Consider the following 18,165-nt stretch of genomic DNA (forward strand, 5'->3'; position numbering starts at 1 on the left):
CATCTGTTTGATTTCAACACAGCAATGCCTCATAAGTGAGAGGAAATTCACTGGTGAAAAGCAATCAATTAAGTTCAGCAGCTTAATTTTAGGGTTGAGAGTTGCAGAATACAGCAGCAATCTTAAAGTAAAGAGCTGAGACACAAGCAAGCTATGGGGAAAAAGGTTATTCCATCAAATATTGATTATCTCTTCCTTAACTGAAACATTAGTTTTCTGTTAGCATTTTCTTCAAACAAAAGGACAAAAAAGGATAGAAATGTATAGTGTCTAAAAAAGTATTCAGCCCCTTAGATGTTTAACTCTTTAATTGATTTTATGAATCAACCATGGTTAATATAACATTGATTTTTGTGACAAAAAAGTTACAAAAAACCCTATGAAATGTCGAAGTAAAAGAAAGATGCATTCACTTAATACTGACTTGAAGGGGGAGAATATTTATGCGGTTGCTTATTTTGTATTAAATATTTTTATCTAATTGGCATTATTTTGCAGAAATCTGTTTTCACTTTGACATTTAAGAGGTTTTTTGTAATAAAAAATATATATTGAACATGATTGATTTATAAAGTTAATAAAAGGGAAACACATCCAAGGGGGTGAATTCTTTTGTACAATATGACAATGACAATAAGGATCATTTAACCCAAACATAGCCTGTATACAGAAGAAAAATATATTTTTGAAGTGTGTTTTCTTTCCCTAGAGAAGGTAGAGAAAGAAATCATCAGATCATAATGTCAGGGTTTATTTTAAGCCTTTAAAGCCAGGAAATGAAGTGCAATTGAAGTCCATGTATCTGACCAGCAGGAGGCAGTGCTTCCCCACTTTGAGTTCCTCACAGCACTTTCAGCACAAACTCGGCCATCTAAATGCTCAAAATGGAAAAACTCAAACAAACTGGCAAACCCCAAAGTTCACCGAGGCACGGCTCTGACGCCAGAAATAATCACTCCTGACAAAACAAATGAGAGAAAGTCTTCCATTCACAGTTCTGACCTTTTAGTCCAACGACTGTTACCACAGCACACCGCCTGCTACAAACACAGTGGTGCTGTATGGGATAGGCCGTCCGTTACTTCATTACAACTTTAATGATGCTTTAGTGCATTTCCTAGGGCTGTATGCAGTTTTGTGAACATGGCTGAAAATGCTGTGTGACACCAAATCATGGTTAAAAACGTGCTGTTGAGCTGAGAGCGGCACCCAGGCGAAGCAAGGTTAATTACTCCTCTGACTCAGTTAGAACAGCGTTTTAAATAAATAACAGATAAGACTTTCTCTGCTGCTGTTTTTCAGCCAGTGTGGGTGATTGTTTTGCATCTGCTGCCTCCATTCAGTATTCACACAGGGACAACATAAGACACGGCAGGGAGCCAGTAAAAGTGCAGCCGTGAAGTAAATCAACTGTGAGGACTTTGACGTGTTCAGGACAGACGGACAGACAGACACATCTTTGTTTTGTTGTTTGTAATTCATGGAATGTGTGATTTTTCCATTTTGACTATATGTGTGAATTCCCCCCAACGCTGATGTTGGAGGTCAGACACACTTCGGGCTGGATGAACTGGTTTGGGAGGGTGCAGCAGAAACCTCTGGCCCAGTTTGAGACTGGTAGGTTTACAAGCAGACCTGTCCGCACATGACAGTCCTAAATAATGCTCCTTTTTGTTCCCCAGAGCTGCATAATCACACATTCTGCCTTTGCCGTAATAAACAAATGCATTACTGTAACTTACACCATGAAAAGTGGGTAGGGGGTGACTCAGTGAATGATGAGCAGCCGAGTATGTGTTTCACAAGAAAAAGAAACTGTATTTAAATAAGATGACACACCAACTGAAATAAAGGCTTTTAAATAGAACATCAAGAAACAAAAGCTCCTTCTGAACTCTGAAAAAACAGACTTTTTTTTTTTTTATAAATGTTGATCAACCTTTTCAGTTGTTTGACTCTTGTATCATCTGTGTCTGCTTCATTTTTCATACATAATCCTCAAAACTAATTCCTTTCCCAGTCTGTCACAGGACCATCACTGAATTCATTGCCTTGTTGCACCTTCTCTTGTTTTATTTGTTTTCTGCTGCTTGCTTTTGTGTCTGGCCACCATCACTCACATCATCCTGTTAGCGTGGGAGGCTCTTCCTTTCCCATGTCATCTATGTTCACACACACACACATAACACTCACAGCACCACCACGAACTCACGAGGTTACGTTGTGACTACCAGAGCAAACATTTAACTTTATATGTGTTAGACTTTTCTGCAAGGGGATGTATAAAACAATTCTGCCACTTTATGGATTGTGTCCCACAGCTTATGTAAAAAAACAAACAAACTATGATTGAGGTCTACACGATTCTTTTAAAGGCCGTGACCTTTAGAAGGAGAGGCGGTAAAACTGAGCTCAGAATAAAGAGCGTCTAACAGCCTTAAAGGACAACAGAGACTGTTTAACAACGAAGACATACAAGTAAATGGGTTTCTTTTGTTCGAATGTCCCACATAGAATGAAATTTAGCTCTAACATGTCTAAGCCGTGTCACAATTTAAACCTTATTCAAGAAACAAGGTAGGTAACACCTTTAATGAGGCTTCATTATCTTAAAGCAAACACCAAGATGTGAATAAAGGTCTAAATCAAAAACCTTAATAATTTCAATTAAAGCCTCAATCAGAGAGTGATGTTTATAGCCCTGTACTCCCGCAGAGCTGAAACTGTCGTGTTAAAATCTGCTGATTGATAGGAGAAAATCTGCTCTGACACCACAGGAATATGAGAAACCCAGTGCTAAGTGAGACACATCGACATGAAGTAGGCGTTTGCAGAAATATTGCTTTCCGCTGTACTGATTTGATTGTTGCAAATGCAAACATTAAGCTGTGGATGCAGAAATAAATCTGGAGGCATGCAGGCCATCTAGTTTAAGCATAAGTACAACTTTGAAAGAATTGATCACAATTTGATCCACTATTTTCTAACCCCCAATTTCCACATAGGACGACTGCGCTGTGCACTGAAGTGCTGCAGGTTTGGTCCAACCAAACCTGCACACGACGCGCAGCCCTGATCAGCAGGAAGAGATCACGGGAGAATTGCAAGTTCACGCAAGAATAGTATGTCAACAGCGGACTATTTTACCTTTTGGGGTTAATTTATCATCCGTTCCGGTATAAGTCCATGATACTATTGCTTCCACCATTGGTGAGTACGTTAGGAAGTTATAAGGTTAATGTTTGCTTAAAGGATCTGTGGTTTTGTAAAATTCTTTGGCTAAATGTCCTTAAAAGTTAACTTTCCCTCGTCAGTGGCACCGTTGTAGCTCTGTGACCCATTGACCTCTCAGTGACCCTCTGCTCTCGCATAGTGATAATTTACAATCAGGAGTCTGTGCATTGTGTTGTATTTTGAAAGAATCGGATATTCTATGCTTGTAACTTCCTCTTCTGGAGCTTTCTGATCGACAGTTATTGACACGGTTTGGCAGTGGCCGGCGCTGAAAATAGACCTGCAGCGTATCTCGAATGAAGCGGAGCGAAGTGTCAGTCCAGGCACGCACTGCTGCCAGTCTGGAGCGCCTGCTGTGGAAATGCTCTGATAGACTAGAGAGGGAGTGATTTGCTCGGCAGTATGATTCGCAGCGCTTTCGCTGTATGTGGAAATTGGAGGTAACATTAAAAGCAAGAGGACAAGGTTTACCTACAAACCTGTCACTAACATTTACTGTCAATGCTACAGCGGCCTTTATAGCACATGGGCAGCAGAGTGGCTTAGTGATTGGCACTGTTTACACAGTAAGAAGGTTCCTGGTTTAAATCCTGGTCAGATGGGGCCTTTCAATGTGAAGTCTGCATGTGTTGGTTCCCTCCAGGTGCTCCAGACTAAATATATGCTTGCTTGGCTGATTAGTAATACTAAATTTCCCGCAAGTGTGAATGCAGGTGCTTCTGTGTTTCTAAGGGTTAGCCTTGTGACTGACCAGTGACCAGTCAAGACTGTACCCTTCCTGTTGCCAAATGACAAGTGGGATTAGCTCCAGCCTCCTGCAGCCCCAAATGGGAGATGCTAGGTGAATGGATTATTGTTATTACCATTGTCTGACACCTACCCTATGCTTGACAAGGCACTACCATTAAAATTACATCACAGAAATGATCAGTCTTGTCGCTGATGCTCTCATTTGCCTCTGTAGGTATATGGAGGGATCTGTATTTAATCCAGCTTGTTTTTTATAACCAGTCAAAAACTCCTCAGAGGATTTTTTTTTTGGCCATGTTGATCTTTTCTTGGGCGCCTTTTACTACCTTTCTTCCATAGGAAAGACAAGACTAGTATACTAGCTAAAAATATATCTTTAGTGATGAAAACTCTGACGAAAAGTAAGTTAACTTTTCCTCATAGAGACCAATATGGGTTTAAAGTATTAGTGCTGAACTGAAGTATGTTAAAAATCCACATTTCTTCCCTGTGAACATAGGGTAAGTAAAGTAAAGTATTGATAGTGCAATAATGTGAGTGTTTTATATTTATATCAATTTTACAATATAGCTGAATAAATTTCTTTAAAGACAATGAACATGAAGACTAAAAGAAGTAAAGACTAAAATATAAGGGCTTTTTATTGACTAAATCTAGACTAACATGTTTTAAGAATTTTGTTGAATAAAACTAGATTAAGGCTATAAAGGTTAAAAATGACTCAAATGTCACTAACATTAAAGAATATTTGAATCTAAACAAAACAACTGCCAAATTTTACACTCATGCCTTTCTTGCGTAACTAAACTTGAATTATGAGTCTCGTTTAGGCTTCTTACTGGTCTTAACAGACAACATCAAATCACCTCCAGTTCAGCTTCCCTGCATTGGCTCCCTGACTTTAAGATTTTAATCATCACTTCTTAAGCATTTAAGGGTCTGGCTTCAAGCTACTAAACAGAAATTTAAACCGTTAATGAACCAGCCTTAGATCCTCAGGTGGGGGCCTCCTGGTCAATCCAAAGCCGAGATTCAAATCTAAATAACAGGGCTTTCTTCATCAGGGCCCCTCGACTTTGAAATGACCTGCCACAGGAGATGAGGTATTCAGATTCAATCACCTCCTTTAAATCACTTAAAACTTAACTTAAAACTCATTTTTACAGACTCTCTTAATTGCTTTTGAGCTTTTAACCCCTCCCTCGACTTTAATTAATTTTTAGCGATATTGCTTTTATATTTGTTTTTTACTCGATCATTATCATAATTTTATTACCATTATGATCACCTTACAGTTTCTCCCTTTTAACTGGTGTACTCTGATCTAATAATCACTACTCATTTTAATTTGTTTTTTATCTACCCATATTGTTTTGACTTCTATTGCATTTCATCCTGTCTTTAGTCTCTTTTATGTTTTTACATCTCTGGTATTCAGGTCTCTCTTGATGTAGTTGGATTCCTGCATTACCTGGTTATATTTGTTTTTTTTTTTTAACGCTATCTTTTTTTTTTTTTTTTTTTTTTAATGTTTCTGGGTTTTTGTAATTTCTTTCTGGTTTTTATGATGTGTCCCCTGGGTTATTATGATGTCGGTGCAACAATGCTGGCTTAATCTTTTGTGGGTTCTTCTGTTGTCGAGGCTTTGACTTTCTTGTTGTGTTCTTATGCTTGTGTTATAAGGTTTTGTTTTATTTGTCTCATTGTCACTTTGTAAACCTCTGTTTTTAAAGGTGCAATACAAATAATGTTATAATTCATAACAGATGGGAGAAAAATTGTTTCTTAGATGCATCGTGATGTGGAAATGGAAGGTTCTGAATTGATGTGAAAAATGTCCAATAATTGATAATCGAAAAGAATTTAAATATCTAATACTGTGGAATATCAGGAACAAAAAGGTGGAACTCTGACATGAACATCACAGCAAGATTTAGATTACCAGTTGTTCATCTGTGAAAAAGGACATTTTCTGTAACTTCAGATATGTTACAAGGAAAGGATGCTGCTGCCTTTGGTTCAGTGCAACTGTAAAGTTCCAGTTAACACACATCTCCCATTAGAGGATAGTGGAAATGTAATGTATCTATTTTTTTCTAAACACAAATGTAATGTTTTTATTATTTTGACACTGTGAGAACAACAGAAATGTAAAAAACAAACAAGTGCATTACAACCGATTAAGTATTGAATCGTAATCGAATCGAATCATGAGGTGCCTAAAGATTCCCATCTTTATCATTTATATGCAAAAGCCCGTCAGTAAGAACTTCTTTACCACAGTTTTAGTCCCATTACAAGATCTTAGTCTGAAAGCTAACACATTTTTGTCTTAATTTTCTTGCTGTTTGGAACAGGGCTGACCTTATTTTGTTCTTAGTTCCAAAACAGGCAACTGAGAGGAGAGGTAGAGAGAGCATGTTTTTGTTGTTGTTTTCCATCTGATTGAATGTAAATATGGGAAAAAAACACCAAAAAAGCTTCAGCAATCAAAATTAGTCTCAAAGGAAAAGGTTAAAACCATAGAGGAATCCTTTTACGTAAAACAGAGGGTTAATTTCCTATACCGGTGAGCAATAATCTCTGCTAAGAATACAGTCATTCATTTAAAGCTGTGCACCACACATCAATAAACCAGAAGTGAAAGGCAGCTTTGACTGATGAGTTTCGTATGCTGATAGTGTTTTCTCAGGCTGACTCGTATCCTTGATGACAGTGCAACAGAAAAGCCGGTGATTCAGCGCTGCCTGCCATAGTAAGTGTGGGTCTGAATGGCTCAGATGGAAGGAGATCCTTTGCAGATGACTGGGAGGGGAGGTCCCCAGTCAAAATATACATCTGCACTCAGCCGACTGCTACTACTGCTGCTGCTGTCAGGTAGTCTGATATCTGATGGAGTCTTCCCCTGTGGTTTGGATGGGAATTCAAAAGTGAGTAAAAGAGGCCAGAACAAGTGACCCACCCCTGTTTTATGTGTTTTACCTTATTATATGTTTGAAAAAGCTTTTACGTTTGTAAGTGTTCTTATTTGCTTTAATGTTTATATGGATTTAAGTTGTTTTTTAATCTCTTCTGTATGATTTCTGCTGCTTTGCTTATGTCACTCTCCATACAGCTCTTTCCTAAAATTCTAAAAACTAACAATGCTACTTGATAGACTCACCTTAGAGTAATCAATTTCATTTTTTATCATAACTATTCGCACTCATTTTGAGGATCAAGCTTCTCCGAGTTTCAGACACTATGTAGGAACAAATTGAGCCTCTGTAAAGTTTGTCAATTTACAATCATTTTTTAAACAAAGCATCATGGAGTATGAGAAGTATTCTGAGAAGTAAGCAAGGAATTTAAAGTAAAATGGTTCATGTATAGCCAAAAGTTTTAGCCCCTTTAAAGATATACTAATAAGAAATGTATCATCAAATCTACATCTGCAGAATTAGAAAATGTCCGTGAAACATCCCTGAAATCTCACAGGAGACTACTGAGATTGGGTAAACTCACGTCGCTGTTTCCAAGGTTCACATCAAAAGAGGAATATTAAAACAGATTTCCATAATGCAAAACAGAAGTGGAAGAGGTAGACAGACAGTCACTACAATAAACATTTCTACTGTCGAAATGGAAAATGGGGGATTGTCACAAAGCACAGAAAAAAGTTTCCTGACCCAGGCTTTAAAAGCATTACTCTGGCAGAGCAGCTTAAGCAAATAACTGGAAGATTGACTGACTGATTCTTGAGTCCAGCAAATGAAGACAACATGCCACGGTGGAAAACATTTGTGCAGAGGGAGCAGAGACAGGCGAGACTGTGAGAGGGAATATCAAACACACAGTTTCCACTTGCACAACCTTGTAACGGCACGCACATGTCTTCCCAGGGCCTCAGGTACAAGGCAGAAGTAAAAATTCACCAAGTGATCACACACACATTGGAAATAGATGATCAGTTGATGGAATTTGTATTGAAACACTCCAGATCGTTTTCTGGTTCACTGTTTTAACTCTCCTGCTGCTCTTTTGTAGTCAGTGAGAGGACCAGAGCACAAAGTACTCCTGAGAAGCTCATTTAAAAGTCACTTTCTCAAAGTCATGCATATGCTTGAACTGCTGGTGGATTTCCCATTTGATCTGATGGTAAGTGATTCACAAGGCTCTTCTGTCTTCACTGAGCAGATCAGACTCATGGCTCCACTCAGCGGGTGACAAAAAAGACCGGGCTTCAGGAAGGAAACCACTCGGGCCAAAATGGCTGCCTGGGGAGATCAGCAGAGCCAGCTACAATGGTTAATAGTATTAACTGTAGGACTTATCAGCAGAGAGCATGATGAGTCTCTGGTGTGGTCTTCTTCCTGCTGTTTAATGTGTTATAGATCCAGAGCTGCAGACCCATCTAAAATAATAGATTTTCTCTTCCTTTTTTAAACTTGAGCAGAGAGTTTAATTCAAACAATCCTGTTACAATACAGTACAAAAACAGCTGTAGAGCAGCAATTCGTAACAATTTTCTTCTTTAAAATGTTTAAAGGTTCAAATATCCTTAACTCAAAAGGAAAGCCTTTATCTTATCTGGTCCATCTAACAAAAAAAGAAACTTTATTAGACAAAGAAAAAGAAAATGTACCATATCTAAGGGTAATTGTGTGAAAGCTAATAACTTCATTTATATAAAGGTGCTAGTGTCTTCAAATTTCCCAAATCTTATCAGTATCAAATAGGACACGGTAATCACCAGAAGAAAAGGGAAAAACGTAATACATACACTATAAGGCTTACTTTACACAAACGTGCATCCCTCTACAGGTACTCAATTATGTACTAGGGAAAGTGAAATCTACTTTCGCACACCCTGACAAGTCTAGACATGTATGCCATGAGAAATGTATTGAGTAGTATTATTTCTTTTCCAGGGGAAATCTAGCAAAAACTGGCCCTTAATGCTCGACTGACAAAAGCAATTTAGCTTCTTGAATTCCTTTGAGGTCAATAAAGTATTTATCATCTTGACACTTAAAAACAGCAACTACTGATAAAATAATAAAAAAATTTTGTAACAACCCCCTTTAAAGAAAAATCTGTTAATGATAATATTTTTGTTTTAAATATAACTCAGAAACAGAAACTATAAGTCAGTGAGTTGCACTGATCACTACTGAAAGATTTCCAGGCTTCTCCTCCTTCTGTCAAAAGGAAAAGGCAGCACTGACTCCGTCTCCACAACAAGCTGCCAAGACCTCTGCCTTAAACTCTTAAGACCTTAATTGTACGGAAAGATGACACAGAAAGTCCATTTCCACTTGTTTCAGGGAGAAAAGACCAACAAATGTTTGCCATTGTTTTTAATGAGCTGCTGCAGAATTGGATGGTAACAAATTTTCCTTCCATTGCTTCTTTTTCATGCCATGAAATCAAGAGTTCCCTGTGTTAACTCTGTTACTGAGAGTTAATGGCATGGTGAGGCCTCTGGCTTTAACGGTCCCATACTCACACAAGCACGGGCAACCAAACAGAGAAAGATGGATTATTTTATTTTCATGTCGGGTCATAGAATTTTATAAACTGCAGCAATGTTTTTTTTCTTTCTTTTGTCTGTTTATATGGACATGAAAGGACACATACACAGAGAGGTGGTTTGTCTGACTCAATCTGATAAATCCTACTGTATCACAAAAGAACTAAAAGCTTTAACTGAATGAATATTTTTCTTTAATGGTGGTTGATGGTGTATGCAGAGGTGGATAAAGCACTCTACTATTGTACTCAGGTAAAAGAACTGTTGCTCTGGTTGAAATTTACTTATGTAGAAGTGAAAGTACTGGTTCATAAATCTACTCGAGTAAAAGTACGAAGTACTTCATTTAACGTTTTCTTTAAGTACTTGGAAGTTACAGAGGAGTTGTACAGTAAAATATGATCTTTCCTTATTGGCATAAACAACAAGAGAATACCTCCCAACCAGGTTGTTCAGGTAAAGTCAGATCTTTATAATAAAGTAAAACACACAGCTGTTATCAGTGCTTATTCAACTTGTACAGAGTTAAATCTAACATTTTTAAAGTTTCTATATTTTACAGTATGAAAGAGTTGCAGCAACTCTTGAAAGCTGTGGGGAGGAGGGTCTCCTCTGGCAAGAATAAAGTACAGAGTCAACTTCATAGAAAGGCGATGCATAATGATGAAGAATGTGAACTATGCATCCTTCTGGAGCCCCTAAAGTCACAGGTGAGAAATAACTCAGTGGATAACTTCACTCACAGTGTAAATGTGTCTCACATCAAAAACAACAACAATCCACCAGAAACATAATCCAAAGAACCCCAGCAGTCATAAGCTGTTTTGGGATGTGATGATAATTCATTCTCTCCATGTGCCACTGTGCCGTGAACACAGGTGCAGAAAAGTACAAGACAACAGTACTCAGGTAAAAGTACATTTACTCTGATTAAATCTTATTTAAGTAGAGGTAAATCTACTGATTTAGAAATATACCAAAAAAGTACAGGCACACAAAAAAGCCACTCAATGACAGTATTTTGAGTAAATGTAATGAGTTACTTTTCATCCATATGTGATGATGGAAGTGAATAGAATGAGAATAAATGATGCAGGTGGGCTACATTAATAGTTTCATATAAACTTTCTAGAACCCTTTCCAAATAAAAATGTGACTCAACATAATACCAATCTGTAGTCTGACAAACAAAGGTCAAACCCAAGTCTACTTTCATTCAGCATGTAACTGAAGAAACACATCTCACCACCAGTCTGATATAAGTCCAATATTTTCAGGTGTTTCCGTTTGGATTGGTCATCCTGAGGAAAATGATCTATTTTGGATTCCTAGTTGGTGACCTCCCCATTGCTTGCTTACTTAATTCATTCATGATGGCTCTATGTTGTAGAGCTGTGGGCTAAAGACAACTGTCCATGAGCTAAAGGGGCACTCTAAACTGAGAGGACTTGGATCTTGCTGTTAGTTCTCGGGGGCATTTGCAGCACTGACATTGGTTATGTTACAAAGAAGCACTGTTAAAATAAAATTCTGACTACTTCTTTTGCCAACAGTCACATGACAAGAGCAATACCACTCTGATATCTGGCATTGGAAATAAAGCTGCAGTCAGTAGCTGGATAACTTAGCTTGACATAAAGATTGGAACCAGGAGGAAAAAGCTGGCCTAGCAGTCACAAATGGTAACTATCAGCCGCCCCACACGTCTTAAGCTCACTAATTTAAGTGACATCTGACTTGTTTATTATATGTTCTAAGCTAACTAGCTAAATCAAGTTATTTTTTATTAGACCATGTACAGCTTACCACCTAAAGAAGTAGTCCTGCGCATAACTTTATAAAATAATTAGTTTTGTGTTATTACTGATAACTAGATGTGCTGATTTAAAGGTTTTCTTTCCCTTTGACCGATCAAGGCTGTCATTTTTCCCATTTTAAGTCTTTAAACTATAAAGTGAAGCTAATTGGCTGCTGCATTGTAATAAAATATCGCCAGTATCTAATTTTAGTTAGAAAATGCATGTGTGCAAGTCTGTTAGATTGGAATAGATAGACACATTTTAGAGATACCCCAAAAATGAAAATCAAGGCTGACATTGTTCAAAATGACAATATAGCCATTTTTCCCTTGCTTGTTTGTATGTTTGTTTTTCTAATTAAGTATTTTTAGATAGCTTAAACATACCCAGCAGTCTCTCCTCTCTTAATATCATTGAATCATCACAAACTGCAGGTTGCTTTCTCAGAAACTCCTGCACTGCTGACAATTTCATTCATGGATAACCATGAAAAAAAAATCTGTTTGTCCAAGAGGGGACTTCCACTGCCCAATACAAATCTTCTTTGCAAGCATTAAACTGATGTGACACAACAGATACACATCACAGGTTGTATACGGAAAATCATCCATTAAATGTAATACTTTAAAGACCTTTATCAAGACCCTCTTTAAATACTTCAAGACCCCATTGCATCTTCAATTTCAAACCAATTTTGGTGACAGTTATGTGCAAATTGTAAGATAAAAATGTGACAACATAGTCAAGAGAATGCAGATAGTATTTGTTACAAAGTTTTCAAATAAAGCTTTCTTTGAGATGCTAGAAGTGCTAACATGAGCAGACTCTGTGTTGGTATTTCACTAGGCAATTGCTTATTTGTATTTAGATAATTCTGTGTCTTCTCCAACCATTTCTCAACAACTTTCATCTACCAATCTTTTACATGCACACATCACTAAATTACATTGTTAACTTGTTAGCTACGTACACAGAACAGCTTTAAGGATGCACTGATAGCTCAGTGGGCCAAAACATAAGACATCAGATCCATCAGAATCTCCCTTTGTACTTAATAACTGAAAGTAAAAACAAAAGCAGAAAAACAAGCCCTCAACCTCTTTTAATAATATACAAAACTGAGAACAGCCACAAAATTTAGGACATGATGGTACTGAGTTTAAGACTAATAAATACTTTTTATACTTTTCTTATTTTTTTTCTAAATGAACATATCAACTTTTAATACTTTTGAAGACCCTGCAGACACTCTTCCGCCAGCTACTTAGATTTGTGCAAATTTTTTTGCAGATATATTTCTAGAAGGAAAGCACTGCCGATAGCAATGTTCAACAGATAACCTACTTTTCTCCACAATATGAGGATGTACAACTTTAGTGGCGACAACTCTTTAATGCCACTGTTTTTTTTTTTTTGCAGTTTGTGCCTTTTAAAGTAAGAAAAACAGAACAATAAATTTTTTAAAGATGTTTTCACAGCATAGTTACTGCCTCTTTATTTGATTACATCTGCAGGATAACAAATAGCTAACTATGCCCATTTGTAGTTGTGCATATATGCCATTACTGTCTCCCTTAAGAAGAGCAGGCAGCAGGGCTCAGCATATTATTAACCCTCAAAGCCGCGTGCACAATTTGAGGCAGCTGTGCATGTGGGCAGGGCCAACAAAAGACCAGCTTTTGTTGTGACCACTAACTTCACACACACTATGGACACCACAGATACTGTTAACCAACACACACAAAAACACAGAAGTGTTATCTTCTCTCATGTGTGCTCTGTCAACAGAGAGATCATCATGTGATGATTAATTAGTTAAATGCACAGTTCCGCTGCACAGAAGCCTAAGATTCAGTCTCTATGGCGGCTGTAATCATCATCACAGGAGGGCCCACTCTGTCATCAACGGCTGCACTTTTGAGTAAAGAATGAAACACAGGTTTACAGAGCTTTGGCAAACCTGGCTGACAGTCATACTAGGGATTAATAAAAACTAATATTCTAAGTCCATCAGTCATCTGTACCTACTTATGCTTAAGTCCTAAAATTAAAGCGACAGAATAAAACCTGTATTTGTGTTTTGTTGAGGTAGCAACCCACCGTCATCTCTAGGCCAAATGTGAAAGACAGCAACCATTAAAGACCTGCCTGAGATGATGTTTCATGATACTGGCAGGTATTGTATGCTGTTCTTTGGTCTCCCTAGCATTAGGGGTTGGAATGGCAGATATGATACAATGCAATATGATTTGATATGTTACAATACAATATGATGCAAAACAATACCAATATGATATGATACAATACAAAAATACATGAATTGTATAGAATGCATGATACTGATATTATGCCGGATGTAGGGATGCAGATATGAACATTTCTGCTGATATTCAAACTGATATTCTGGCAATAGAAATGTGCCCATATCAGCTGTAAATACTGGCCCAACAAAAAAGAGTTCTTTAAGTTTTAGGAAAGACTAAAAGACCAACTTTAACTCATGTCTTTATCCTACATCATTCCTTAAATTTTTAAGTGTTTCATCAGGACTGAATCATCCTCAAGCTATAAATTGAGTATTCTAAGGAAAGAAGTTTTAGGTCAAAACTACATTTAAATATGGGTATCAATATTGGTGTTAGGGTTGTTCCGATTCCGATACAGTATCAGAAATACATCTGATACTGTTTAAAATGCAGGTATTGATATCAGTGAGTACACAAGTTTATGCACAAATCCAATACCATTTGGTTTAGCTTTATATTTTGCTTCATTGCGGCAGCATTTTCAGCAAGCCTGGAACTTGTGTGGCTTTTGGGTAATTTAATGATTAAATCTACATCAGTAAACTTGACAATGAACGTCTTTTTATCCACTTTAATCGAATTACAATCATTTATTACCGCTTGCCCGAATGCTAACTCGAATGCTAACTGCAGTATTTGTTTGGGTCTGTCAGCCAGTTGCAGGCTGTTCCATAATCACGTCGTGGTGCCTGAGTAGAGCATAAGAGAGAAAGCGCCTGTGATGCAGGCCCCTGTATTATTATTTTAATATTTAGGAGTAAAACTCAACAATCAGCAGAAAAACAACTTTAGGCTCACAGGGATGCTGTATATTATGATTCTATTTGTTCATCCATGTTCTGGGTCAAATAAAAGTCTAAAATAATTTGCTAGTCTGCACAGTCAGTCTGGAAAGTTCATACTGGTATCAGATCAGTACTCGGTATCGGCCGTGCCCACCTTGGTATCGATATCGTATCGGGAAGAAAAAATGGTATCGGAACATTAGATTAGAATTATTATTATCATTATTTTTCTTAAAGACTTTTTGTGCTTTTATTTCATAGAGGAGGACAGTGGATTGAATCAGAAACAGGAGAGAGTGGGGAGAGACATGTGATAAAGGGCCACGGGCCAGATTCGAACCCGGGCCACCCGCGTACATGGGTAGCGCCTTACACCGCTAGGCTGTCTGTGCACCCCAGAGTCAATTTGTAACTATTCACATATCCAATATCGTCAAAATCCATTAACACTTCCATTATTTGAAACAATACAATACTAAACATGTGGCCCGAGAAAACGGTATTATCTTAGTAGAGCAGTTCTGTTATTATTAATACATTGTAAGGAAATTATATGATTTGTTGCATCAATTTAACAATATCTGATCAACTAAAGAATATAAAATGTCACTTAAAAGGTGCAGCAGCTGAAAGATGTATTCATTTACTGCAATTAAGCATCAATTTCTTCTCACGCCATATCTTTTTAATTTCTTTTTACCACAGTTTGACATTATCCAGCTGTTTTCTTCTTTCATCTCACTGTCAACTTCTTTGTGTCATCAGCTCCACAACCAATTAAAAAACTATATCACATAAGTCCCAGTGTGCTGGATTTTTGTCCAGCTCCTCCTAAACATTATTTCAAGATTTAACGGTGATCTCTGCTATCTTGTAAAAAAAAAAAAAAAAAAAAAACCTGTGTATTAGTTTCTCCAGGTCATTGACTGTTTTAAAGCACTTTAACATGAGAATCTTAAGAAAATAGAACCTGAAGAAAGTAAAGCTGCATTTTTTTTTTTTTTTTTGCTGTTTCAAAGAAGCTCTTCCTATTCAACACAACTCTTTTATTTCAACCCTCGGATTAAGTCCAGGTTCACTCTCCCAACTATGCTTAATTTGGATGCAATGGACAGGTTGAAATCTGGAGCCTAAAGTGTGACATTACTTTGTATTCCTTTACTTTAATCATAGATGCCAAGTACATTTCACATTGAATCTCTTGGCTGAGTGACCCTGCGGTGGGCTTGGATCCTGACCTTGTCTGTCCATCTGTCTGTCAGTCTGTCTTCTCACCTCCTGTGTCTCCTGTTTTTACACACACACACCTACAGTGCACTCACACCTCCACATCAAACAGATACACACAAACACAATACCTCATCTCACACACAAACACACACACATCTCAAGCATGCTCTGGTGTGCGTCACGCGGGCCATCTGCTTGCTAACCAGTGCAGTTTTCTATACACATTCATACTCGCTCTCATGCCACTGACATAAATCTTTGATACTACTGCAGTAGGTTATTCAAGGTAATCATATTCAAAATATGATTAAATCTACGCCTTTTCAAGAGAATATAAATGTATATAGAGAAATTACAAAAAATATTTTAGATATTTTCTAGTTTTTAATCTGGAAAATTAAGAGTTAAAGGAAAAAACATGAAGGAGAGGTGAAATCATGAGCAAAAGCAAATAAAAATGATTTCACCTCATTCAGGATTGGTGGCAGTTTGTCCTCCCACAGTGGTCTCATAAAGTAATAAACAATGTTATTAATGCAAAATAGCGCTTTTAGAATCCTTCTGGACTATACTGGAGATATATATAGATTTGCTAACTTAAAAAAGCAAATATTTACATACTTAGGTAGATAACTTTATTTAATTTCTTTATAATTACTTGTGTGTATTTTCTGATATTCATCGGTTTGTGTTTGTGCCGATCCATCTCTGCCTGCCTGTCAAACTTGGTCGAAAATGGACTACTTAAGAGTGTGCTGCGACCTTCTAAAACTCAGAGCTGTAGTTTAAAGTCTCACGTTGCTACTCCAAAACATGGCCTACAGAGCTGGGCTGGCACAGAAAGCTATTTTTAGCCACAGGCTCAAAGGGAGAGCTTACATTCCCGGCTGAACTGTGTCACTCACAAACTTTTCTCGCACTTTTTTTTTTTTCAGAAGAGTATAAGTGTGACCAGCCAGTCATTGAGTCTGTGTGTCGCTGCATTTACTACCATCTAATCATCTGAAAATGCGGATTTTATGTCTGCACAGATGCAAACAACGTTTATCTTTCACACATTACTTCCTGACAATGGCCATGTGTTAATTAGGCTAACCCTTACTTACACAATATCACACCTTCCTCACACAGTCTCACCAGGTTTCTTATTAACCCTAAACCTTTGGAAGCCTCATTTGAATTTCATCCTGGAGTTAAAAATGACAAAACATGTCATGAAATCTACATTAGTCCATGACAATTTAAAATAGTTTGGACATTTAAGGTAAGGAACTAGAATTTATAATTAAGAGAGAAAAAAGCTGCTAACTAGTCAATTGTTAAGTCAACAAGTTCTCCTGAGCATGCTAATTATGGTTGTTAACACACCTACACACCAGCTCACATACGCAAAAACACACACAGGATGTAATTACTGAAGCAGCACACAAGTGCACTTTTTGTTTTCCTACTTCAGCCCTAGCAAGTGTCACAAAATGATGCAATTCTCTCCCTGGTTTCAAGAGACTAAAAAATACAGTGTAATTAATCTACAAATCAGATAGACAGAAGCTTTGTGTTTACAATTAGGCTTTTTAATATGATACTACAGTTATCAGTCCTACTGGGTCTATGTAACACAATACCAAGTCACGGGACCCCTCTGTAATCAACCTGTGTACACCACAGCTCTGACAGATGAAACACTATCACCGTTATCAGGCATCACGGTTTCAGGCAGCACCTTGAAAATACAACTGCTGCTTTGGCTGTTTTATATCATCAGATACAAATTCATCACGTGTGTGACATACTGCAGGGTGATATAATCCCTCAACAGTCCCTTTTGGTAGACTGAAAATGAGATTAATCACAGACGGGTGTGCTATACAAATATCTCGTGTGAAAAAAAGGCTGAAGAAGGAAAAAGTGATAATGAGAGAAGGCTGGAGTGACAGAAAACTGGAAGATGAGAGTCAGGGCAAAAACAAAAGAGACACACGGTTAAAGACAAAGAGAAGTAAAAAGGGTGAAGGCGGATGTCTCTTGGCTGTCTTGGGTGATCATATTTTTTAAAACTATAGGCAAGTGTGCGATCCGTTTGTCATCTGCACCAGAATTACAAGTCAATTAAACCAATTACTAACATTTTCTAATAATTTGAGGCCCATAATCCTGGTCAAACACTTTGTCTAAACTGTAAAGCAGCTGCCTGACACTAGTCACTCTAGTTCTTCTCTTTATTCCAATATAAACTGTTGACTGCTCTAGCATTGATAGCATCTCACAGGAAAAATGTGGTTTAGCATTATTTTTATCTAGAAAATGGGGATAAAGTTGACCAGAGGCTGAGCAAGGTTATACTCACACAATGTTCAGCTCAAAAATGAAGACGTTAACCTGCAAAGAGGATTGAAGACCAGCAGGGCTAACACTGCTAACGTTAGCTATGTTCTGAAAACCAACTTCACATTGTTATGGTGTGGTGTTGTTTTACCATTGCAGTCTGAAGACAGTTAACAGAATGTATTCATTTGACTTTAGTCTAAACTTAATTATATTTTGCGTTG

General features: G+C 37.5%; 1 protein-coding gene across 1 annotated transcript in view; it reads right to left on the reverse strand.

Moving 5' to 3' along the window:
• The window catches only part of nfatc3a (nuclear factor of activated T cells 3a), an 82,751-nt gene that overhangs the window by 3,909 nt on the left and 60,677 nt on the right, over positions 1 to 18,165 (reverse strand). The gene's annotated exons all lie outside the window — the stretch shown is intronic.

Source organism: Cheilinus undulatus, linkage group 1 (genome assembly GCF_018320785.1).
Source record: "Cheilinus undulatus linkage group 1, ASM1832078v1, whole genome shotgun sequence".
In the NCBI taxonomy this organism is placed as follows: domain Eukaryota; kingdom Metazoa; phylum Chordata; class Actinopteri; order Labriformes; family Labridae; genus Cheilinus; species Cheilinus undulatus.